Here is an 11,793-nt window from a genome sequence, read left to right as displayed (position 1 = left end):
CAGAATAACTGAGACCACAGGCGGGCTCATAGGTGGTTAAAACTTTGAATACGTAGCTCGTAGCCAGTCCCATAAACACTTTAAAATTAATCAGTAGAATCTTTCAAATCAGGAGGGAGGTGAGAGGGTGATTTTTGACTAATTCCCGAGAGGAGTGATCTAACCTGTAAAAAATTAAGGCATGAATCAGTCGTTCAAGGTCGGGTTTGGATAGTATTTATTCCATCTCGGCTATTGCACGTACTTTGTAGATGACAGAAACATGATTGGCCAACTTTATTGATATGGGTTATGAAGGGGAAAACCTAATGCAAGATGAGTCTCAAGTGTTTGGCCGTGGAAGTGAACTTATCAGTAGAGAACCAAGACTAGATTTAACATTTTGAGTGGTATTTGGCAACTCGGACGAAAATCACGAGGAAAGAGCAAAACTTTAGGTGGTTGCTGTTTTCTCAGCTTTTTATTTTATGTACTTGACGTGGATGAATGGTTTGAGTGAGAGGAGACGGCTCGTCCCCGTAAGTTCCTGTAAATGTGGCCCGGTTGGGAAGGCTCCTGCAGTAAAGACGCGCACATACTGGGCTGGTCCCATAAATTTACCCCGAAGTTCCTGAAGTGGAAACGCGGCTTATATTAGGTTTGTTTGTTTCCCCCGATGTACGGCGCTTCCTGGTTTCATCACAGCTGCATGTCCTGTCCTAAACAACACCTGATTGGTCCGACCTAAAAAAAAAAAAGGTCAGTTGCAAACGTATCAGCGGGAGCAGTATATGATGTATTCTCGTAGTATTTGTGAACTACCACGAGAATTCAGCTGGCAAGGTGAGGGTCCTTCGGTCTCAGGAGAGGCTATATCTTGACTTTGAGTCATCTGCATAGCAGTAACAGGACACTTTATGGCGCTCAATAATTTGGCCAAAGGGCAGCATATAAATAGAAAATAACATTGGGCGTAAAACTGATCCTTGCGGTACACCATAGGCAAGGGCATACGTTGCTGAGCAGTTAGTAAACTTAATTAAGTCGAAGTATTTTTATTTTAGTATTTGAGTTAGTGCTAAGCTACAACAGCGCTGTTATCTACCATTGCTATTTTCACTGTGAAGTGCTTGTTACTCCCTGAACAGAAACAGTATGACTCAGGATCAAATGTTATCAGTTTTTTGTCAGGCTTTAAATCACAATTGTCAGGAAAACAAATGGGCAAAATGGCTCTGTTAGTATCTGTTTTCAGATCAATCCAATGGAAATTGGAAACGCATCCACTTAAATGGCCAAACTCCCAAAGTCATCAAAACCACTGTCAGTCCAATGCAGTGAGTGCTGACATATTAAACACCATTGTAGAAATCTCATTCAAAACTTGGTAATTTACCAACACTTTAACACACTTTGGAAGACTGAACTAGGTGATTAGGAGTAAAGCTGCCAACAGTATGTCAAAGCAAAGAACCTCCTCCAAATGAGAACTGTATCTACGAGCTGAAGCCTCTGACTGCTGACTTTGGGCGAGAGGTCGGTCGGGTAAGCCCTGGACTGTTTGCCAGTCAAATATAGGGCACATAGTTAAACAACCATTCATGCTCGCATTCACACCTATTGACAATTTAGAGTCTTTAATCCACCTCAAATGCATATTTTTGGAATGTGAGAGGATGCGAGCATACCTGGGGAACGAACACCCATGCAAGCCCACGAAGAACATGCAAACCAATAGCAATAGTTGAACCCTGAATCTCATTACCATGTAGCAGAGAGGCAAACCACTCGGCTCTTAAGGTTGATGTGGTTCACAAGAGTAAACAGTATTAGGATGTGGTGGTCAGTTAACATGTACATCCAGCATACCCAGGGGTGACGCTGAAATTGCATTCAAATAGTCTGATTCAAACACAACACTGTGCAGGGGTCATAAATTTGTGTCCAGGTTCAAATGAAATCATTATGGCAACAATGTTATTCAGTACGTGTCTGATTGAAAAGCTCAAAACTTTAGGGACTTGTATAATTTGAATGTTGACGGGAAGAATGACGCAGATGGGATAGAGAGAAAAATCAATATACAAAGCGGCAAGGCCAATCTGAACAACTGAATTGAAGCCACAATTTTGATGAAAATGATTACCAGAGATTTTGAAGCGTAAAAAGAAGGTTGATGGTGTTTTTCTGACACAAGACTTCTGCTCAAGCCAATAAAGACAATTAGTTCCAAGTAAGCTTGAAGACCATGTGAAGATGCCGTGCTTTGAATATTAAAAGTTGGAGAGAAAAAAACGAATAACGTTTTGGAGCTCGAGATCTGACCTAAATGCCATCAAAATGTGGCGAGAAACGATTGACTGTACTGTATATCTGTAGTCCTCACAATTCAATTTCCCAAGGCTTAGTACTAAGATTGATTGATAAATTTAGTTGCAGTCTGCATTCGAGATTAAATTCATATAACGTTTTACGGCACTATCGGGTACATCTAATTTAATTTGTGCCATGCAGGGTGCCAATTTGTAGAAGTGGGCACTTCCGTCTCTCGTCTATTCCAGTCATTGACGGATGCCCACATTTTCGGCGAGTGCTTTATGACGTGAAGCCTCGAAAAAATACATAAAGTGAGGAGCGTCTGCACTCTAAAAACAAATGAATAAAAAATTATCCAAACGGACCGACCAAACCTTTAAATTAAGTTAAGTGAAATGTAATTATTAACCCACAAAGGAACCCAATTATTGGGGTTATTTTGTGGGTTATTCATTTGACCCAACTGTTTGGGCTAATTGAATAACCCAATTGAATTGGTTTAAAAATGAACCGACCCAACTTTTTGAGTTACACAAAACCTTTTTGAGTTATTTAACCCAAAAAGTTGACAAAAAAAATGTGGGTTATTAAATAAACCCAACTATTTTGTTTAATTGAATAATCCAATTGAATTGAGTCAAAAATGAACCAGCCCAACTTTTTTTAATTATTTAAACCAAAAACTCAAGTTAACTTAAATTAATGACCCACAAAGCAATCCAATTGTATGGGTTGTTTTGTGTGTTATTCATTTGACCCAACTTTTTGGGTCAATTGAATAACCAACAAAGTTGGGTCAGTCCCTTTTTGACCCAATTTGTGCTATTTTTGACCCAACTGTTTTTAGAGTGTACTGACCACACTAAAAAGACCACATCAATGGAGCCAAGATTTGATGAGTCACTGCCCTCTGCTTCCGCGTTTTTGTTTTTTTACCCCTCTCAACAGGAAATCTAAATGCAATCTATCATATGGCAAATTTGATCATGTCTTTAGAAAAAAAAGTACAACACTGCAGCAGCTTCCCATAGGCGTGGGATAATGTTGCTGCTCGGGTCAATGCGTGAATTTAAATGTAGTCCTTTGCAATCACAATAATATTACAGGGGAAACCTGTTGAATGGTAGCTCATGAATTAATTTAATTTAGGTACAATTCTGCGGGGGAGAAGTGCACATGACTCAAGATGAAATATTACAAACCTCAGACGAAATATAAAAACATTATTCAAACAGGTATAAGAAAAAAAACGGAGCGCAACACACAATATGCTGTGATGTGAGCGCATGACCACGGCTGGTAATGTTGCAAATGTAAGGACGGATTAAGTTGTGTATGATGTAGATGATGGACTGTGATGCGAAACGGTACCGCTAAAAAGATAACTGTCCGGATATGTCAGCAGACGAATATTTAATTCCCTGATTAATAATGCGGCACCTTCATCAATAGGGTCATTGTCAAACGGACATGCCATGTTCCTGACAAAAGTGGACTTTACGCTATAGACTATAGCCGTATTTACGCAAAAACTCGCCGCAGCGGACTGAATGAATGAGGAAATCAAATGTCGTGTGTGGCTGAAAGGAGGCGGGTACAGAGAAAAACTCGAGGTTCATTGTGATAAACCTGCTACCGACCAGGTAAGGTTCATGGACACTGGTAGTACGGTAACTGACCGAGAGCTTAAATGACCTCTTTTTATGAAACAGGCTAGAGTTACCTCTTTCCCTCTGGTTTCAGTTACCTCCCTTTCTGAAACGGAAGACACAGTTTCCCACATTTCAGGGTTTCTTGACTCTGGATTCTCACTAAACCTGCTTTGTGAAATGGACCCCAGGTTGTCCATCCCAGACAAAAACAAAAAATAAACAAATAAAAACATTCTCATAGGTTAATTTAGACAGCATTGAATGAGTCTGTCACTGTCTTACGTGAGCTAATGTAATACCGACAACTACAGAGGACAAAATATAAACGACAGAGATGCCTTCCGTTGTGCAAATTGGCAGCCTTACAGACACAGCACATCAACAGCAGATTCGGCCCACATTTAGTGACTGAAAGGTTGAGATACATTTACATAAAAATAATTATTTGTGCAGAAATAACACATTTCGGTTTACAATTACATTAGACAGGAAATAAAAACTTGAATGGGAACGTAAATTAAAACTCTTAACACTACCCCAAGGCAAAAAACATTTTACGACACTTAATTTCCCCCTGTCAGTAGTAGAAAGTGTCTTCTTGTAACAAACGATCAAAACACAGGACACAGAGACGATTCACTTTTGGCAACCAAGTCCATAAACTACCCATCAGATCAATAGAACCGAGGCCCTGAGTGAGCGAGCTGCTCTGAATTCTTCGTCATTGCATAGCTTCAGTAAGTCTAAAGAAATGTTCCCTTTTTGAATGGACACAGTGGCTACTATCTATTTATCGTTTGTATTTTTATCTTCCATGCAAGTGTTGGCATCTGTTTTCCAGATTCTGAAAGTTGTCCTAATCACAGCTTGTGTAAAACCTTGTTTTGGTTGCTAAGCGATTTCCCCAGGGACACAAGGAAGTAAATTCCAGCAGGGGACAATGATTGTTTCTAAACAACATGGTTTCTTTGTCTTTGCTCTGTGTTTTTCTCTGTCTTTGCCGCTATATAGGTCCCTATTGTAAACTTGACTCCATACAGTTGGCTTGATGCTAAATGTGACCATAAAACGGTGTTACATGTTATTTGATTTCTTGTTATGATCCCAATTCCTTTTGCAACTTGTGAAATGTGGACAGTCCTGGGGAACACCTATGGTAACCTGGGAAGGAACGTATTTAAGGTCTTTAGGTCTAAGAGATGTAAGAGTGAAAAGTGAGAGATAGTATCAAAGGCAATGAAGTCATTTTTTATGTTTTAGCCCCTTTTCTTTGCTGTGACGAGGAAAGGAGCTGCACTGCTAAGGCTCACGTTTCAAACGAGGGCAGCATTTTACATTTGACATTTCTTGCGATCACATTTGAAATGAGGATTTTGGCTCTACAAAATAGATTGAGGGAAAAAAGAAGAGGGAACATTAACCTAATCCCAGATCTTGATTAAAAAAATATTCCAGTTGGAAATCTTGATTACAGAGTGTGGTTCCTTGAGAGCAAAATAACTATTAGTGGGAACCCAAATTATGAACTCGGCGAGGATGGGATCAGAATCAAAAACTAAGTGGAAATGTTTGATCATCAGATGATCCAACTTATTTAAATTCCTTCAAGACGTGATTTGGCTCAGTAATGTTTATGGCTCTACATGCGTATTTGCGCTCCCTAACGTCTGGCCATGCTCTTGATGAGATTGTGGATGGACTTGCTGGGGATCTCCTCCCACACCTTGATCACGGAATCGGTCAGCTTCTTGACAGTTGTGGTATGACATGGTGGTGATGAATGCAAAAATACATGATGTCCTAGAGATTTTCTGGATTAGGGTTCAGGGAAAGAGTGGGTGGGAGTCAAAGCATCAGACAAAAATGTCTCCCTATAAATTACTTAAATATTCTTAAGAGAGGACTAGATTTTGGAAAATGTGGAGTACTAGAGTATGACTTCCCTGCTGCGAGATGATGATGACTGAGGAATATGTCAGTGTGACAACTGAGCAAAATCAGGTGATGACTCACAACACCCACTGTATGGTTACTTTGTATTGGACAATAAACCACATTTACTTTCAGCCAGTATCACTGGAACAGAGACAGGCATTAGTTAAGTTGGCCTTTCACTGAGGTCGTGCTTCTTATGTTGCGGCAGAGGGTCTGCAGTGTGTAACTCCTCCACAAAATGTATTACCCACTGCAAAAGGTCACACGGGTGTCAATGTGTGTGGAGCTTGAACAGTGACTGGTTTATGTCTACGCGAGAAAGTGCATTTGTAGCTAATTAATCTTCCTGACAATTCCAAAACAAGGGACCGAGTAATTTTAAATCACTTAAATACCATTTGGAATGAGCAAAATGTGTATATTTTTATTTTTATTTTTTATTTTATACTATACATACCAGGTACATCTGTATTACAGTAATCCCTCACTGAGCAGCTGGAACAGATCAATAGAACTAGTTTACACTATAAATATGGAATATGTGTCATGCAGATAATCACAAATCCATTCAAAGACAGCACAATGGAGTTGTTCAGTAGCCCCGCTAAAAGTCTGCCTCATAGTCACTTATTTGAGTTCAATTTGTGTGCATGCTTTCCACATGCTGTAAGATATTGTGGTAGTTGGCAACACAGCGGAACCAGTGCGGTAATCTTTGGATCACGCTCCCGCATGAATGATGGCTGCGATTCTGTGAGTATGCTGACTGCCTGGCAGCAGCGGTGAGCTGATCCTTGCGAATGACACCATTAATGTGCATATGGGACATACCTCTGGCGCATGCAGTCGTCTCTTGCAAATATCAAGACACTTTCTATTCTTTCTTTTTCTCTTTTTGCAAGCGCCAGCTTTTAACTATGCAGCACATTTTTTTTCTAGCAGTGTTTTTTGCTGACAACTTTAATTTGATCTACTGTGGAACTGCTAATCTAATACTCCTCTGGTAATTCATCCCACCCCTAACCCCCCCAAATAAGGAAATTCTACATAAATAGAAATAAGTTGACAACCTCCACTCCGTTCAACTTTGGAGGTTCAACCGTAAACCATCTTGGCATACTTAGTTGTACTGACTGATTTTGGCCCAATTCCGCCATGTCCATAGCGGTTTTCTCGTCAGCGCTCTCCTGGTTGCAATTTCTCCACTTAACTCCAAACTTGTCTAATGACAACTGACACAAGATGGCTGACATAACCGCAAGGTCATACATCAAATTAGTTCAGTACATGCCGTGTTTTCAATACTCATCATTTTCGATTAATTATGATATCTTGGGACTTGCAATATATTCTCTGCGTTGTATTATGAATTAAATATTACATTTTGCAGAATTTATAATGCAATGCATGTTGGTATTTCTCACAAATGCAAAAAGAGTGAAGGGGATAATACAATTTCACTAAACCTAAAGTAACTCTACTGCAGAGGTGGCAAATCCAGGTCCAGAAAGTAAAAACCCTGCCACAGTCTGGCTTTAGCCCCTGGTGCTAGCTAGCTAGCTAGTTTCCTAGCAGGTGAAGTGAATTAATTTAATTATAACTGTTTGATTTATAATATTACTATTTAGAAGTGGATATAACTGCTTTAATTTACTCAGTATGTCTCTGTGTGAGAAGTCAAGGTGATGTGGGGGGTTGAAGCGAATGTGTTAATTAGATTCCTTTGTCTTTTACAAACCGGTTGAGCAGGAGAGGGTTCAGTGACATCTCTTCTTGCTCTGAAAACAACGTAAATCTTTATCTTGTGAGAGGAGGGGGAGCATTTGGGCGATGTGTATTGATGTATCATGTGACTGTCTGAGAAGGAGAGGATTGGCAGAAGAAGACGGGGAGGGGTTTGAAGAGTCACGAAGGATACTAGTGCCTGGAACTGGGGGAGGAGCGACACACATGAGGGAGAGAATGGCGGCGTTTGGCCATCTCATGTGTCCATAAGCTTATGTAAAAATAAATCCTGATTTCACCGATCTCATTGTCTGAGTTTGATAATCAACATTATGAACACGGGAAAACAAAGAACGATTTTCCAACACAGGTAAGGGAGCTAGCTAGGGAGCTAGCTAGCTAGACCTGAGGCTAAAGCCAAACTGTGGCAGGGTTTTTAAGATTTCAAGATAGCCATATTAAAGGAAGCATTGTAAGTCGTGGTGTTTTTTTGTGTCATGGAAAAAAACGCCTATCTAAGCCTTTCTGCCACATGATTCAGATTAGCTGCTGAAGTCCTTCCATTTTGTCACACAAACTCTAAATGAAATGTGCGGTGAGATTATAGTCAGTGGGTTTTTAGCTTTAACCCGAGGCATTGGTTTAAGTCTTCCCATTGTTCACATACCTATTAAATATTGGTGCGGTCACTTTGACAAATCATAATTTTTCTTTAATGAGTGGAAAGCTGCAGGAGAACATTTTCTTCCGCCACGGAATTGGATTTGTCTCATTGCAAGAAAAAGTATGGCTCTCCGAGTTGTAATGGATTCCAGTGGGATGTTTCTGTCGACCAATAGGTTCTCAGGCCTACATTATTTTCAGCTCCACAAAAGGAAACAAATGCAGAGGAAAATACAAATACAATTTCAACAAATAGGTCACACCCAATAGGAAATGTGACACAAAAGCAAATATTTATATCACAGGACCATCATCTGTTTAACTTTCAGTATGTTAGGCTAAGAGCAGGTTTGAACAGATGCAGCTGCCAGACTCTTAATAAAAAGTCTGTTATCATTTAATCATAGACCTTTCACAGACTTTTCTTTGGATGGATGAAATAGTTAAGAAGTTTATGTTGTATGTGGAGGAACGGACAATGACGTCAATGTTTTTATCCAATCCCACTGTCTAAAAAAATCTAACAAAACAAAAAACAGATTGGTACTTTCAAAAGCCAAGACAATTCAAACAATTCTCATTGGAATTCCAGTGTCTTCCACAAATATTTGTCATAGCCCCTTTTCTGTGTGTTTCTGGCAAGTCTGGATTGTGGTGCAGAATGTCAGCCCTTTTTCTGGACGGCATCCTTGTTCTACTTAAAAGGAAACATCAGTCAGTGGCCATTCAATACGTCTTGCTGGAAGATTTTATTCCAACCTTTTGTTGAGTTGTTTGTACGGAAGCACTCCTGGTGTCATGTATGAGAACAATAACACTGGAAAACACATTTTTTGTTGAGTTAAGTATGGCAACTACTATGCTATCTTTCTCCTTACTAACCTATTGGGACTGACTGCACACTCCTCTACGGAAGCGTGGAGATGCCAATGTGGAGTAAACATTTTTGGTTGGCGAGTACGTTCGAACTCCACATTGGCAGCTCCACGCTTCTGTACTCCTCCCACCGTCTCAATTGTGACCACTCAAATAAGTTGCCACGTTGCTGTAGATGAGTCCAGTCGTATAATCAGCTCTTCGTACAATGGTCTTACTATAGCTAATCAGTGGAATCTTGCTTATATGGATGGATTGGAAAAATGTGGGAAAAAAAATGGATAGGCTAGAAGAAGAAAAAAAAACAGACTGCAATTTTGGAATCAGCATACCAATTTTAGTTTTAATCAGCATAAAAATGTTATTGTAGTCTTCTGGTTGCTGCAATATTCATTCAATGTCTTCTGGCTGAAAAAAACCCCCCAGCCACAAACCAAGCACCGGGTACAAAAAAACCCCCCTCTCCATTGTTTTTGCCAGTGTGTGCAGTGCACGCTAGCTGCGGTTGCTTTAGCATGACATCACTGGCGAGGTGAGGAGGGGCTCCCGGGTGGTGGCCGTGGCGACACACTGCTTTTTGGTATAGAGCCAAGTAGAGCAGAGCAGAGTAGAGTAGATACCTTCGATGGAAACAAGGCTTAAGCTTACATACTTACTGCTATGGGGTCATTTCAAAGATACAATAAATGTCAAGAATGATTTATTTTGAATGAAAGAAACAAACAAACAAAAAAAATGAATTCCATACATGAATATACAACCAAAAGGGTGTAGGCAGAAGCAAAAGCTTTTCATTTCTGTGCTTACCCTTCTAGCACTACAAAATAGAAGAAAATAAGAAATAATCAATAATTCAATAATTGTACATTTTATATAGCACCAAATCAAAACAAGTTGCCACAAGGCGCTCCACAGCAAGGTCTAACCTTGCACGTACCCTCTGAGCAAGCACAACAGCAACAGTGGTAAGGAAAAACTCCTTCATTTTCAATTGTAGGAAGAAACCTCAAGCAGACCGGGCTCAGAGGATGACCATCTGCCCTGGTCTTTTTAACAGCAGTAAAACAATACAGTAAAACAATACAGAGTACAAAGAACACAAATCATCCAATAGAAAATTTGAATCATGAACAATGGAAAAACATACCAAACATTCAACACACATCAACTTCAATATGCTGGTATCTGTGATTATCTTTCCATGGTATAACTCATTATCATACCATCCTTAAAAACGTTTTTTCATCATACTTAATGAACTGCAGGTTTTGATATTTTACTGACACAGTGACTTTTAACATTAGTACGTTTTTTTTTTTTTTCAAATAGTAAGGATCCTCTGAGATTATATTCTTTGTCTCTGACTTTAAACAACATCTGGATACTTGGTTAAGACTTACTATGTCGTTAAATTTAGTATATTTAACTGAACAAAAAGTGGATTAGTTGATTCTCTAAACGCTTTTTTGACTAATAATTTGTATTGCTTTCTTTTGCAACAAGAGCATTTGTATTTGTTTTATAAGTATTTCCCCAAACCTCAATACAGTAAGTCATATATGGAACTACGGGTGAATAATATAATATTTTCAGGGAGTTTTGATTTATACAACTTAAACCTATACTAAGTGAGTGCGTGTGTGTGCGTGCACGTGTGTGTGTGTGTCATCTCACCGTATTCTTTCATAATATCCTTTCAAATGCGTGCCACGTCAAACAGTAAACTCTAGGTTGTGCTTGCGGAACGGACAACCACACATCATGCATCTAAGACCAGATGATTTCTACCCTGATCATAAGAACAGGGCAAAAGAAAAAGAAAATGTGTTAAAGATAACAGTGTAAGAGATTCACCCATATTCATTGTTTCACTTATTATTAACTCTATGCTACTGGAAAATTATGAGGAAATGCAACAATTTGCACCATACAAACTGAATAATTTTGGGCTTCTATGTATTTTTAGTGCTAATGCCACCCTCAGCAGATACTGATGTTGCTTGTTATCATCTTTTGGAGTCTTTTAAACGCCGATGTCCATTTATCATTCATGTGGACGGGTTAGTAAAGAAATGTCAAAAATACCATTTTGAAACAGATAAGGAGATGTTGATTGTTGCTGACATCTAGTGGTGAAAAAAGAACAAGCATGTCTGTCTATCTGTCTTTCTATCTATCTATCTATCTATCTATCTATCTATCTATCTATCTATCTATCTATCTATCTATCTATCTATCTATCTATCTATCTATCTATCTATCTATCTATCTATCTATCTATCTATCTATCTATCTATCTATCTATCCATCCGAGAGGGGTCTGCCTTTCTTCCTTGCCTTTTTTTGTCACATCAAACAACTTTCACGTCCCACAAACACATCATACATGCCTTGTAAGTGTCTCTAAATTATTGGTATAAAAGAGTGTTTACTTCCATCACTTAAGCTGTTTGGATAAAAATCTCCGGCTAATATATTAATGGGAGCCCATTTTGCACGGTGATGGTTAGCACAGTAAGTCAAAGCCATTATGTTTGTTATTCTCTGCCGGTGTAAAGAAAAATGGATAAATAAACATCAGGACATAATACAGAAGGGCGTCTTTTAACCACTGTGAGTCCTCGTCTGAGTTGAATCATGAGGCCAA

This window comes from Leptonotus elevatus, chromosome 3 (genome assembly GCF_054856555.1).
Source record: "Leptonotus elevatus isolate MCC_2025b chromosome 3, RoL_Lele_1.0, whole genome shotgun sequence".
NCBI lineage: Eukaryota > Metazoa > Chordata > Actinopteri > Syngnathiformes > Syngnathidae > Leptonotus > Leptonotus elevatus.
The sequence above is the reverse complement of the archived record's forward strand: the minus strand, read 5'-3'. Positions refer to the sequence as shown.